The sequence below is a fragment of the Chiloscyllium plagiosum genome, chromosome 19 (genome assembly GCF_004010195.1).
Source record: "Chiloscyllium plagiosum isolate BGI_BamShark_2017 chromosome 19, ASM401019v2, whole genome shotgun sequence".
In the NCBI taxonomy this organism is placed as follows: domain Eukaryota; kingdom Metazoa; phylum Chordata; class Chondrichthyes; order Orectolobiformes; family Hemiscylliidae; genus Chiloscyllium; species Chiloscyllium plagiosum.
The window spans coordinates 60,690,741-60,704,499 of record NC_057728.1 but is presented as its reverse complement, the minus strand read 5'-3'; the positions used below and the strand labels follow the sequence as shown (position 1 = coordinate 60,704,499).

Below are 13,759 nucleotides of genomic sequence, written 5' to 3'. Positions count from 1 at the left end.
GCAGAAATAACCTGCCGCTCCATTGCCTGGCACAAGACAAGTGCAGAGGGGTGACTTGAGCAGCCACTGCTGGCGGAAAAAGCCTACTGCACCTGGTATTCCCAGGCGGTTTCCCATCCAAGTACTAACCAGGCCTGAGTCTGCTTAGCTTCCGAGATCGGGCGTTTTCAGACTAGTATGGCCGTAGGCGCTGGCCCTTGCCTTTTCTCCCTACTTCAAGGCGTGCTGGCCAGCCACATTTTCTTTGTTGCTCTTTCTCTTTATCCCCTTTGGCTTTTTTTTCTCTTTTCTCTTTGCTCTTCCTCCTCCGTGCGTGCTTCCCTCCCTCCGTCCCTCCAGCTGCCTTTCTGGCCAGCCCTTGCCCACCAGGCTCCTGTAGTCTCCCACATCCCCACACAGGCCAACTGCAAGCCCTCCCCCTGCTTCATAGGGCCGCAGCCTGCATTCTCTCATCCTTCCACACTCCTCCACCCCTCCATTTCGGAATGCCGGGCACTGACCAGTGGGGTACCGCACGGGTCAGTACTGGGACCGCAGCTTTTTACAATCTATCTTCAGGATATACAAGATGGTATTAGCAATAACATTCGCAAATTTCATCAGCTGGGTGGCAGGGTGAAATGTGATGAGGATGTTAGGAGATTACAGGGTGACCTGGACAAGTTAGGTGAGTGCTCAGATGCATGGCAGATGCACTTTCACGTGGATAAATGGATCCTTATCCACTTTGGTGGCAAGAACAGGAAGGCAGATTACCACCTAAGTGGAATCAATTTAGGTAAAGGGGCAGTACAGAGAGATCTGGGGGTTCTTGTACACCACTCAATGAAGGTAAGCATGCAGGTACAGCAGGTAGTGAAGAAGGCTAATAGCATGCTGGCCTTCATAACAAGAGGGATTGAGTATAGAAGCAAAGAGGTCCTTCTGCAGCTGTACAGGGCCCTGGTGTGACCACACCTGGAGTACTGTGTGCAGTTCTGGTCTCCAAATTTGAGGAGAGACATTCTGGCTATTGAGGGAATGCAGCGTAGGTTCACGAGGTCAATTCCTGGAATGGCGGGATTACCTTACACTGAAAGACTGGAGCGACTGGGCTTGTGTACCCTTGAGTTTAGAAGACTGAGAGGGGATCTGGTTGAGACATATAAGATGATCAAAGGATTGGACACTGTGGCGGCAGGCAACATGTTTCCGCTGCGGGGTGAGTGCCGAAACAGAGGACACAGCTTAAAAATACGGGGTAGACCATTTAGGACAGAGATGAGGAGAAACTTCTTCATCCAGAGAGTGGTGGCTGTGTGGAATGCTCTGCCCCAGAGGGCAGTGGAGGCCCAGTCTCTGGATTCATTTAAGAAAGAGTTGGATAGAGCTCTCAAGGATAGTGGAATCAAGGGTTATGGAGATAAGGCAGGAACAGGATACTGATTAAGGATGATCAGCCATGATCATATTGAATGGTAGTGCAGGCTTGAAGGGCAGAATGGCCTACTCCTGTACCTATTGTCTATTGTCTATTGGGTCACTAATGCCTTTTAGGGAAGGAAATCAGCCATCATTACCTGGTCTGGCCTACATATATTCTCCAGACCCACAGCAATATGGTTGACTCTTAACAATCTAATCTAATCTATCCTTTTGGCAATTAGGAATGAGCAATAAATGTGCCCTAGCTAAATTTTAGGTTTGTATCTACAAATACCTATTGCCCCACTCACCATAATAACATGCCACTTCTCAATTAATAAAAAGTCTCCAACTCTTGAAACTGTAAAAATGAGTTGGGAATGAATTTCTAATAAACAAATTGTGCTAATCTAGACTTTCAGGCATTTGGATTTCCAATATCTTCAGTCCCACTTGTTTAGTCCAAGTTCACTATTGATGAAGAAGGACTTTCTATCTCTCAAATTTCGGAGCACTGGTGCCTGGTTAATTGACCTAATCCTTATCATTTGCTTAGCATATGTGTAATTACTTGTCAAAATTTAGATAATTGGTACAACTTTTCTTCAAAAGACCTTTTGAAAATTTTGGTTAGCATCAGTTATTTTATCAATAACTGTTTTCAATTTAGGGCCAGTGATTAATCAAAATTGAATCTAATTGTCCTTCATAACACAATCACCTTTAAGTCCTTTCTTTAGATTTTTTTTCAATTTAGCAATGCTCTGAATTATTCAGACACCTTATGACAAAAAAGAGGTTGGTCATGGTAATATTTCCTCATTTCCCCTCTCCCATGTCATCGCAGATCCAACTTTCCAAATTGGTACTGCCCTCTTGACCTGTCCTACCTGTCCATCTTCCTTCCCACCTATCTGCCCAACCCTCCGCTCTGACCTATCACATCACCCCCCCACCTGCATCCACCTATTGCCTTCTCAGCTACCTTCCCTCCATGTCCCACCCCACCTTCTATTTATCTCTCAGCCCCCTTCCCATTCCACTCCCCCCCACCACCACTCCTATTCTTGATGAAGGGTTTATGCCTGAAACGTTGATTTTCCTGCTCCTCGGATGCTGCTTGAGCTGCTGTGCCTTTCCAGTACCATACTTCTTGACTCTGATCTCCAGCATCTGCAGTCCTCAGTTTCTCCACAGTATTGCCAACCCAGGTAATTGACTCGAGGTTATGAGTTAAAATCCTACCATTGCACATCAATTGAATTGGAATTCAACTAATAAATCTGGAGTATAAGTGTAGCCATAGTAATGGTGACCTTGAAACAATCACTCATTGTTGTAAAACCCCATCTGGTTCACAAATGTGTCTTTACGGAAAGATATCTTCCATCCTTATCTGGTGTAGTCTTCGTGGGATTCTAGACCCAGGGGCAATGTGGTTGAGTCTGAACTGACTTTGAAATGGTCCAGCAAACAACTTAGTTCAAGAACAATTAGGAATGAACAACAAATGCTGACCTTGCAAGTGACAGCCACACCATATGAAAAAGACTAAAGATCATGGCTAGGCTGGTAGGCTCATAAATGTTCTACAGCAAGAGAATGTTGGATGTGTACATAACTATTGTATTCACATATACCCAGAATAATCTTCTATGTGGTATTCAGTTCCTTAAGTGATCACACTTATTATATAAACACATATTGTCAATAAACGTATAAGGGATCATAGTATTGAACAAAAACATGGCATCTTATCCCATTGTGCTTATATTATGATGGCTTTGTAAAAGAGCAGATGTTTCCAAATCCGATTGTTTCAAAAGGAGCCAAAACACAATCTGATTAAAAATTAAAATGAATTCTGAATGATCTAAGGCTTGTTCTGGAAAATAGTTATTGGTTTGATGCAGAACTGAGCTTTAGATCTGCTGTAGTTCTCAGCACAAAGCAGATTTCCAATCTGGTCATCATTGTTCAATGACTCATCAGCTAAATGTCCATTGGAACAATCTAAAATAGTGAGTATTCAAATCTGTAGATGCTGGACTATATTTCCTGAACTCATCTGCTGCTGAAACTCCCACTCCTTCCTCTGTTACCTCCAGTCTTGACTATTCCAAAGCATTTCTGACTGACCACACCCTCCATAACTTGAAATCATCCTAAATTTGTATCTGAACTCACGCCTGTCTACCTGTGTGTTCACTCATCCACACTAGGGCCCAGTCAAAACCTTTATTTGAAAATTTGCAACTGTTTTTATATCCTATCAATATCCCTTACTTTTCCCTGTCTCTCTAATCTTCCCTAATTGTTGTCTCTTTGCCTTCTTAGATTGTAATTGTTTCAGCATTGGTGGTCACACCTTCAATTGTGTGGGGACTATTCTCTGCCTACACCTCTCCATCTCCCTACCTCCTGCAAGCTACTAGTTAAAACCTACCGCTTTGAACATACTTATGGTCATTTGTTCATTTGATTTAATATCTCTTTAAAGAACATGTGCCAGATTTTGTTTTATAACCAAGTCAATTAGGGATGGATAATAAATGCTAACCAAGCTAGCAACATGCTCGTCCTGTAAATGAATAAAACAATTGCTCCTCTGAAATGTCTTGGGACATTTTATTATGTTAATGACACTGTTGTTCTTGTTTGTGTTGTAACCTGAAGACATTTGCTGTAGAGACATCAAATCACTCCTCCAAGGGGCAGACAGTGGCCGAGGCGTATTATCCCTGGCCCATTAATCCAGAGACTCAGGTTATGTTCTGGGGTCATGGGCTCAAATCCTGCAATGGCAGATAGTGGAATTTAAAATCGATAAATATCTGAAGTTAAGGGTCTAATGATAACCATGAATCCAATGCCAGTTGTTGGAAAAACCTATCTGATTCACTAATGCCCTTTAAGGAAGGAAACTGCCACCTTTATCTGATCTGGCCTACATGTGACTCCAGACCCACAGCAATGTGGTTGACACTTAACTGCCCTCTGGGCAATTAGGGATGAGTAATAAATGCTGGCCGAGCCAGTGACACCCTCATCCTGTGAATGAATTAAATTTTAAGAAAAACTAAATTAGATATTAAAACAAACAGATTATGTGTCATTATTAAATCCCCCTCAGCTCAAGATATGTAATGACGTAGACAAAGTTCTATTATTTTCTCCTTGACTGGCCATTTTTGTTCATGGTTACTTGCAAAGATGTAGTGATTAGTTATCTCCATAGAAACAGTGACTAACCAATCATTAAAATTTCTATTTCAAGACATTTGACAATTCGCGTGTAGAATATTCAGTGCTTTTTCATTAGTCATACTTGTTTTACATGAGGCATGTTTAACTGGGATGTAAAAAACAAGCATGATACTCAAGGAACAGCAGGCATGTTCTCCAAAGTAAACAACACAAAAATTGCTGGGTGATCTCAGCAAGTCTGGCAGCATCTGTGCAGTTAGAAGACAGAGCTAATGTTTCAAGTCCAGTATGACTCTTCTTTGTAACTCAAGGGAGTAGGAAAATGATAATTGGTTCATATTTTTGACAGAGACGGAGGAGGAGCAAGGGCAACGGATAGTGTGGAAGGACAACATGAAAGCCCAAAGGGGTTGCTAACTGTGGTGGGAGAGAAAGAGATGTAAAATGGTTACAATCCCTATTCTCTTTCAGCCCAATTAACAAGGATTGCGGGGTTGGAGGTAACAATGCTGTCACTTTAAAAAGATTATTTTGTCCTTGGTTTTTTTTTTGAAGAGAGGTTGTAAAGGCAGAGGTGCCGAGGAATCGAAGGATTTAACAGTTTAACGATGGAAGGGGAGTGGCCAGAGTTCTCCCAGTTCAGGTTTTATTCACATTTGTTTTAGCTTTAGTGGTCACTCTATGTGAGTCCAGAAGAGTTGCAAGCTTCAGTAAAGGATTCCTCTGACTTCCTCTGAAATCTCTGTCTGGATGTTGCTCCCTCCTGCCTGTAAGAACCTGTATTTGAATTTACCTTTTAGCCAAGGGGTGTGCTTTTGGGATGTTACTGTTTTGGAGGAGGTAATTAGTTAAGTTGCTGAATTGAGTTAGTTAAGTTTTCCAATACTTAAGGTATTCTATGTCCCACTTTCCTTTGTTCATTTTTAAACTGTAGTGATTAAATAAATTCTGTTTTGCTTAAAGCTAAGTGGTTTGACCAGCTGCATCACACCTGGAATATCCACCTCACGTCTGCTTTTAAAATAAAAAAAAGTTGGGGTCTACGTGACTTTCTTAAAATATTTTTGAGGTTGTCTGGCCCAGTCCATAACCTGGAAAAGTAAGAAGAGATAGGGAGAGCTGAAGCCATGCAGGGATTTTTAAATATAAATGAGAATTTCAAAATAAAGATGTTGCTCAACCAGGAGCCAATGTAGGACAATAGGCAGATAGCTGATGGGAAATGGGACTTGCTGTGGGATAACCCAAGCTTTGGATCACTCCAAGTTTGAGGACAATAGAAGTGAGGGCTCAGTCAGAAGTGCTTTGGAATAGTCAATATCTCAACGCTGTACAAGTTTAATGAGGTTGGCTTTCTGAGGCAATCAGAGCTTTTGCATCAAAATTGTTGGTAGATGACAGAGAGGAGAAAGTAAGGACTGCAGATGCTGGAGATCAGAGCTGAAAATGTGTTGCTGGAAAAGCACAGTCAGGCAGCATCCAAGGAGCAGGAGAGAGGAGATGACCTAGGGGATGCAGTGAGAGAGGGACTCACTGAAATCCTTGTAGAGGGAAGAAGAGAGCTTCTTCAAGGATTCCTGAAGAAGGGGTCATGCCCGAAACGTCGATTCTCCTGCTTCTTGGATGCTGCCTGACCTGCTGCGTTTTTCCAGCAACACATTTTCAGCAGAGATGACAGAGAGGCTCATGGGAAATTATCTATCCATGATTTTAGCCAAAGATTGACTCACAAAATGTGATGTCAGTTATTAAAAATTCATAATATTGCAAAGCAAATGAAAGTTTAACCCATAGTTGCAAGGATACTGGTGTGTACACCAATTTTATTAAATTCTCCTTGTCTTTACTATGCCTACTTGACTGAGAGTCAACACCAATTAAGACTTGATCTCAGAAGGATTATTCTTGAGACAAAGTGAATTGTTGACTGAGTTTGACAGTTTTTAAGTGATTATAATATAATATGTTGCTCTGTGACTTCTTTCATACATACAGTATCCTAATGTTTATTTGGGCACAATTAAGAAATGTGAACTGTTTAAAGTTTCCATCACTGATGCACTGATGGTCTACCTCATTATCACTTCTATGATCCATTGGAATGGCAATTTGTGTTTCAAAGAGAATGTTGAATGTTCCTTTTGCTCAACAATGCAGTCTTGTTGTGGGCCAATGGGTATGCATTAACCTTCATTGTCTATATAGAGAATTAGGGTTCTAGGGAGTTGCTGAGTGGCATTGAGATGGCATGGAGGGTATGAGGGCCATTAGGGATAGATGGGGTGGGGGGTACATAATCATAACCTTTTTGAACCCAGCTTTCAAAATATTTTCAAATCCAGGCTGGGTCTTGACTTTTGTGAAGACCCTGATCCAGTGTCCATGGAGAAACCAGCTATACTCCATTAAAACTGCAAGATGGCTCAGAGGTAGCAGCCCTCTGAATCAGGCTGGCTTGCTTGGGATTGTAGGTGCTGGCTTACTACCTGCGCCCCTAACCTGTAAAAATTGTCTACTGCCAGGAATGAGGGTGGAACCCTGAAATTGAGACTCAGCCATTTTAAAAGGCTCTGGGGCCATCTGTACTCAGTGAAAATCCACCTTTGAATGTCGATAGCCTGTTTTTCATAATTCCTGTTCCATCTCCCTATTACATTCCTTAAGCCAAGAAGTGTATTATCTGCTCATTCAATCAGCTTAGTGCTTGCTCTTTCATAAAATATGATCATGGCTGATCATCCAGCTTAATCCCTTGTTCCCACTTACTCCTCATAATCTTTGATCATTTCATCGAATAGAAAAGAACAACAATTTATTGTTACTTGTATTGATGAAAATACAGGGACATGTGTATAAGGCACCACAATTCAGTGGCATTTTAAAAACAGAGATGATAAAAAGAAATAATTGAGACAAACTTAGAGCAAAGTTCATCTGTTATTCCCTCTGTGGCTCCTGGGTTATGGGACACTGTTACCAAATAAAGGGTTTCCAGCCCAGACCCAACATACTGCTACTGCCAAAACTGACTCCAAAGCCACTACATGGCCACCATAGCCGGGGGAAGGACTGAATGGACCCACCGAGTCGCAGACACTGGAGTCATCACTCAAACCACTAACATTGCCACACTGTAACGCCGCCACATCGTAACAACACCACCATGGCAGTGTTACGGTGTGACAGAGTGGTGGTGTTACTGTGTGGCAGTGTGGTGGTGTTACAGTGCCAGTGTGACAGTATTATGGTGCTCAAGTGTGCCGTTATGGTGGGGTGACAGTGTTACGGTATGACGGTGTGGCAATGTTACAGTGTGGCAGTATAATGGTGTTTCGGTGTGACAGTGCGGTGGTGTATTGGTGTGGCAGTGTTACAGTGATCCGGTGTTACGGCGTTATGGTGTGCTGATGTGGCAGTGTAATGGTGTAGCAGTGTAACAGTGTTACGGTGTGGCAGTGTTACGGTGTGCCGGTGCAACAGTGTAATGGTGTGGCAGTGTTACGGTGTGGCAGTGTGACAGTGTTACAGTGTAAAAGTGTGGCAGTGTTACGGTGTGCCGATGTTATGGTGTGCTGGTGCAGCAGTGTAATGGTGTGGTGGTGTGGCGGTGTTACGGTGTAGTGGTGTATCAGTGTTATGGTGTGCTAGTGTGGCAGTGTGGCGGTATAACGGTGTGGTGGTGTCTCAGTGTTATGGTGTGACGGTGTGGCAGTGTTACGGTATGTTGGTGTTTCGGTGTGCCCGTGTGGCAGTGTTACGGTGTGACAGTGTGACGGTGTGGCAGTGTTACGGTGTGATGGTGTGGCAGTGCAATGGTGTGGAGGTGTGGCAGTGAGGCAGTGTGACGGTGTGATGTTGTGCCGGCGTGGTGGTGTGGTGGTGTAACAGTGCGGCACTATTTATTCCAAAGGTGGCATGGCAGTTCCGGTTTGTTCCTTGTTGCTATAGCAGCAATGTAGCAGCTACATGCAGTGACTGTAGTGAATTGAATTGAATTTATTGTCATGTATACCGAGGCATCATGAAAAGCTTTGTCTTGCGAGCAATACAGGCAAATCACAGAGTTAAGTAGCATAGATAGTAAATAATAGGTAAACAGCGGCAAAAACAAAAACACTGGTACAGGCGAATGCAAAGAGTTTGTGAATCCATTCAGTATCTAACAACAGTCGGGTAGAAACTGTTACAAAACCGATTGGTGCGTGTGTTCAGGCTTCTGTACCTTCTCCCCGATGGTAGAGGTTGTAGAAAAACATTGCCAGGGTGGGATGGATCTTTGAGAATGCTGGTGGCCTTTTCTTGACAGCGGGCCTGGTAGATGGATTCTATAGATGGGAGGTTGGCCTTTGTGATTGTCCGGGCTGAGTTCACCACGGTCTGTAACCGTCTCCAATCTTGAATGGTACAGTTGCCATACCAGGTAGAATGCTCTCGATGGCACATCTATAAACGATGGCAAGGGTATTCGCTGTCATGCCAAATTTTCTCAGCTGCCTGAGGAAGAAGGCTGGCTTTAGTGATTACTTCAGTGTCAGTGACTCAGTGGGTCCACTCAGTCCCTCCCCTAGCTGTGGTGGCTATTTAGTGGCTTCAGTGTCAGTTTTGGCAGGAGCAGTACAGTGGCCCTAGTCCAGAAACCCTTTATTCGGTGGCAGTGTCCCATAACACAGGAGCTGCGGAGGGAATAAAAGATGAACTTTGCTCTGAGTTTGTCTCAACTATTTATTTGTATAATATCTGTTATTAAAATGCCACTGAATTGTGGTGAATTATACACATGTCCCTGTATTTTCATCAATACAAGTGACAATAAATTGTTATTCCTTTCTATTCTATGAAATGATCAAAGATTATGAGGGGAAAGTGGGAACAAGGGATTGAGCTGGATGATCAGCCATGATTATATTTTAATGATAGAGCAGGCTCTAAGGGCCAAATGGCCTACCCCAAAACTATTTTCTATTTTTCTATGTTATAAGTGATATGTTGTACACTTGTAGCCTTGTCACATCCCTCTGTATTCTGCTGGGTTAGGAGATCAGACACCTATGTGGATCGTTGAGAAGATGCATAAGTGGGCCTGTCATCTGCCTGTGGGGTAAAAGACAGGCAGTACAATCAACTCTGGAATGAATTACATGGACAACGGAGAATGCGAGGCCAAGAAAGCATGTGAATAATTGACTCCTGATGTGGAAAATATATGGATGAGATTTTTCCCTGGTGCATTGAATACCGTTTATTATATCTTTGACATCCTGGATTAAGAGATAATACAAACCAGCATGCATTACTGTTATGTCATGGGGTAAACTCTCCTGCTTAATTATACCAGCAACACAGGAAAGATTTATCCCATGCAGTATCTATGAAAATTCAAGAGGCCAAGAACTATCTAAAGTACAAATTAACAACTTCATTTCTTAAGGTATGACAGAGAATAATTAACTCACAACTATTTTCAACTCCTTCCTCTAACCTATCTTTTACTTTCCCTTCTGTAATACTTGTCCGATAAAACCCCCGAGTAAGATTTACCAAAAAATTCAAATTTCACAACTAGCCAGCTGTTGTATCTTCCTCTGTAGATTTGCTCTCTCGGTCAGTGTCGATGTTTTTTTTCTGTGTGCAAACTCCTTCTCTAGATAGGTACCTCTCAGAGAGTTCTGACTAGCAGCCTACAGCTGTTGGTCTTTTGGCAGTTCGCCCCCAATTGTTCAATTTGCCCTGGTCTTATACCCCCAAAGCATCGGATTGTGTCATTGGCTTTTAATATTGTCAATATAGTAAATTCAAATTTGATTGGAGTTCAGTTTTTTTAGGGCATAAATTTAAACTGACTGATCTAATTTAAATTTGTTTTTGTCTCTAGGCAACCAGCTACCTTATGTGCTTGACTACATGTTACATTTTATTTTATTCAGAACACTTGGTACTGTCAGATAGTTCTGCTAGCTTTTAACTATCTTAAAGGTACAGTACACCCACATCTTCATAACAGTTACACAGCACAGCCACTGGATCAGAGGAAAACATCATCAGTCCTGATGAGTAATACACAGTCCAATTAAATATATCTTAATTCTATTTAAACACTTCTTGAGAGAAAAATTAAAACATTGTATAGAATAAAATAAGATCCTAGTTTGACTTATAGCCCCTTGTACCTACAGAGCTAAAATTGTAGTTTAAAACTGGCTAAGAATTTCTCCACAACTTATTATGCATCTGGATGGGTATATGGATAGGAAGGGTTTAGAGGGATATGGGCCAAATGCTGGCAAATGGGACTAGATTAATTTCGGATATCTGGTCGGCATGGACGAGTTGGACAAAAGGGTCTGTTTCCATTTTGTACATCTCTACTCTCTTTATTCATCATTATTTATTCTTTTCAAAGCAAATTAATAGATTAATAAACATGTTTTGGTGGTTAAAACACCAGGAACACTTGTTCAGTTCAAGTGACTATTTGCATCTAGTTTTGCTGAAAATTCTGATAATGCATAAAGGAAGATTGTGCCAAAGAAATTTCCTCCGTATTTGCCGGATGTTTCTTTTCTCCGTAGGTCATGTAGGTAGCCCTCTTCCATCCTCACCAATCTACCCGTGTTCACAAAGATGCTAATATTGCCACTTTTGCCCTTCACTCTTGTCCCTGTCAAAGCTCTTGTCAATCTCTTTTCCAACTCAGGATTCAATTATTCCAATGATTTCCTGGTTTCACATTCCGCAAACTCCATACCATTCAACCCAAAGATGATTCTACTGCATGCCATTTAGCCCAGAGCAAGATAACAAGCCCCACTCACACATTATCCCTCTTCTCAGTGACCACATTGGTTTCTCTCCCCAGTGGTTCAAATTTGAAATCTTCATCTTCAGGTTGAAATTCCTACCTGGCTTTTCCCTTTCCACATTTCTCCAGATCTTTCACTCTGCAGGAAGTCGAGCTCTGTCAGACATCCAGCTCCTGTTCTTATCCCAATGATCAAGGGCAGGACCTTCAAATTCGGAAAGCTGTTCTCCATACCTTTCCAGCAGTCTTTGCCTGCCTCACTGAACGTGTTTTTAGTGATGGAGTGGTAATGTCACTGAACAAGCAATCAGAACCCCAGAACAATGTTTGAGAGATATAGGTTCAAATCCTTTCATGGCAGATGGTGAAATTTGAATGTGATAAAAAAGCTGAAATTAACAGCTAGCCAATGGCAACCACGTTTATCCATCTGGCTTATTAATGGCCTTCAGGGAATGAAATCTGCCATCCTTACCTGGTCTGGCCTACCTGTGACTCCAGACCCACAACAATATGGTTAGCTCTTAACATCCTCTGGGCAATTAGGGATGGACAATCAGTGCTGGACTAGCCAATGACACCCTCACCCCATGAATGAATTTAAAAAACTTTCCAACATTAATTTTTTTGGATCAATCTTTCTGCTTCTGTAACATTCCTCAGGGCACATTTCAAAACTAATGGGACCAGATGGAGATAGATTTCTATAACTTTTACTTGGTTTTCTTGATAGAAACACACATTGACTTCATATGTTCAAATTGCTTCTTAAGAATTCAGAAAGAGCTCAGTAATATAGCAAAATCCACTTTCTTTGAATCATTAATAGTTTATAAATTCTAAAACATGTGATATGAATCTAAAACATTAACAGAAATTGTCAGAAATACGCAAATAATTATACATTGAATAAGGCAGCTAAAGATGCTTTGAGATTTACAGAAGCTTTATTCTGAATAGACAGAGTTAGTTGAAAGTGGCGTTGCAGGTGGACAGGTTGGTGAAGAAGGCGTTTGGTACGCTTGCCTTCATTGATCAGAGCATTGAGTATCAGACTTGGGAGGTCATACTGTGGCTGTACAGGAAATTATTTAGGCTACTGTTGGAATATTGCGTTCAGGTTTGGTCACCCTGCTATAGAAAAGATATTGTTAAACCTGAAAGGTTGCAGAAAAGATTTACAAGGATGTTGCTAGAGTTGGAGGGTATCAGCTAAAGGGAGTGATTGAATCAGCTGGGATTGTTTTCCCTGGAGCATTGGAGACTGAGGGGAGACCTTATAGAGGTTAGGATGAATAGACAAGATTTTTTTCCCCAGGAGAGGGGAGTCCAAACCTGGAGGGCATGGACCTCGGGTGAGAGAGGAAAAATATAAAAGGAACCTAAGGGACAAAATTTTCTGGCAGAGGGTGGCATGTGTATGGAATAAGCTGCCAGTGGAAGTGGTGGAGGCTGGTACAATTATGCATTTAAAGGGCAGTTGGATGGGTATATGAATAGGGAGGGTTGAGAAGGCCAAGTGCTGGTAAATAGGACTAGATTAGGTTAGGATATCTGGTTGGCATGGACAAGTTGGATGAAGAATAGGGATTAGGTGCAATGGTGGTCAGGAAGGATGAAAGAGAATTAGAATGAGTCCCAAGGCACACTTCAAATGACAGACCGTAATGAGTAAGGCTAATGAGCTGGAGACCACAAGTAACCACAGAGCATTTCATGGCATAGCAGAAATTGAGTTCAAACAAGCAGGAATGGGCCCTCAATATCCCTGGGTCGAAAGTAGTCAGGAAAGATAAGGAAGTAAAACTGAAAGGAATGGAACTATTAATCAGAAGAAGCAGATGGTTGCAGGGTGCACAACATTGCCAGTGATAAGCTTCTCAATGGCAGCAATAAAAAAGCCGACTCCTCCAGGGTGTCCCATCCATGGAGCGGAATGTTTCATCTTGTTTTTATTTTGGGGGGGGTGGGGAAGGGAGTTGGGGGTATGAGAAACCAGAGTCAGGTCACTTTCTGATTCCTGAACCAAATGTTCAGTCATTGAAGGACTGGTGGGAAAGCGGTCACTCATAGAACATAGAACATAGAACAATACAGCACAGAACAGGCCCTTCGGCCCACGATGTTGTGCCGAACATTTGTCCGAGTTTAAGCACCTATCCATGTACCTATCCAATTGCCGCTTAAAGGACATCAATGATTCTGACTCTGCCTCTCCCACAGGCAGGGCATTCCATGCCCCCACCACTCTCTGGGTAAAAAACCTACCCCTGACATCCCCCCTATACCTTCCACCCTTCACCTTAAATTTATGTCCCCTTGTAACACTCTGTTGTACCCGGGGAAAAA

The 13,759-nt window shown here is 42.3% G+C and overlaps 1 pseudogene; it reads right to left on the bottom strand.

Annotated features, from left to right (window-relative positions):
- Positions 1-80: 80 nt before the first annotated feature.
- LOC122559872 lies at positions 81-189 on the bottom strand (annotated as a pseudogene).
- Between the last annotated feature and the right edge of the window lie 13,570 nt (positions 190-13,759).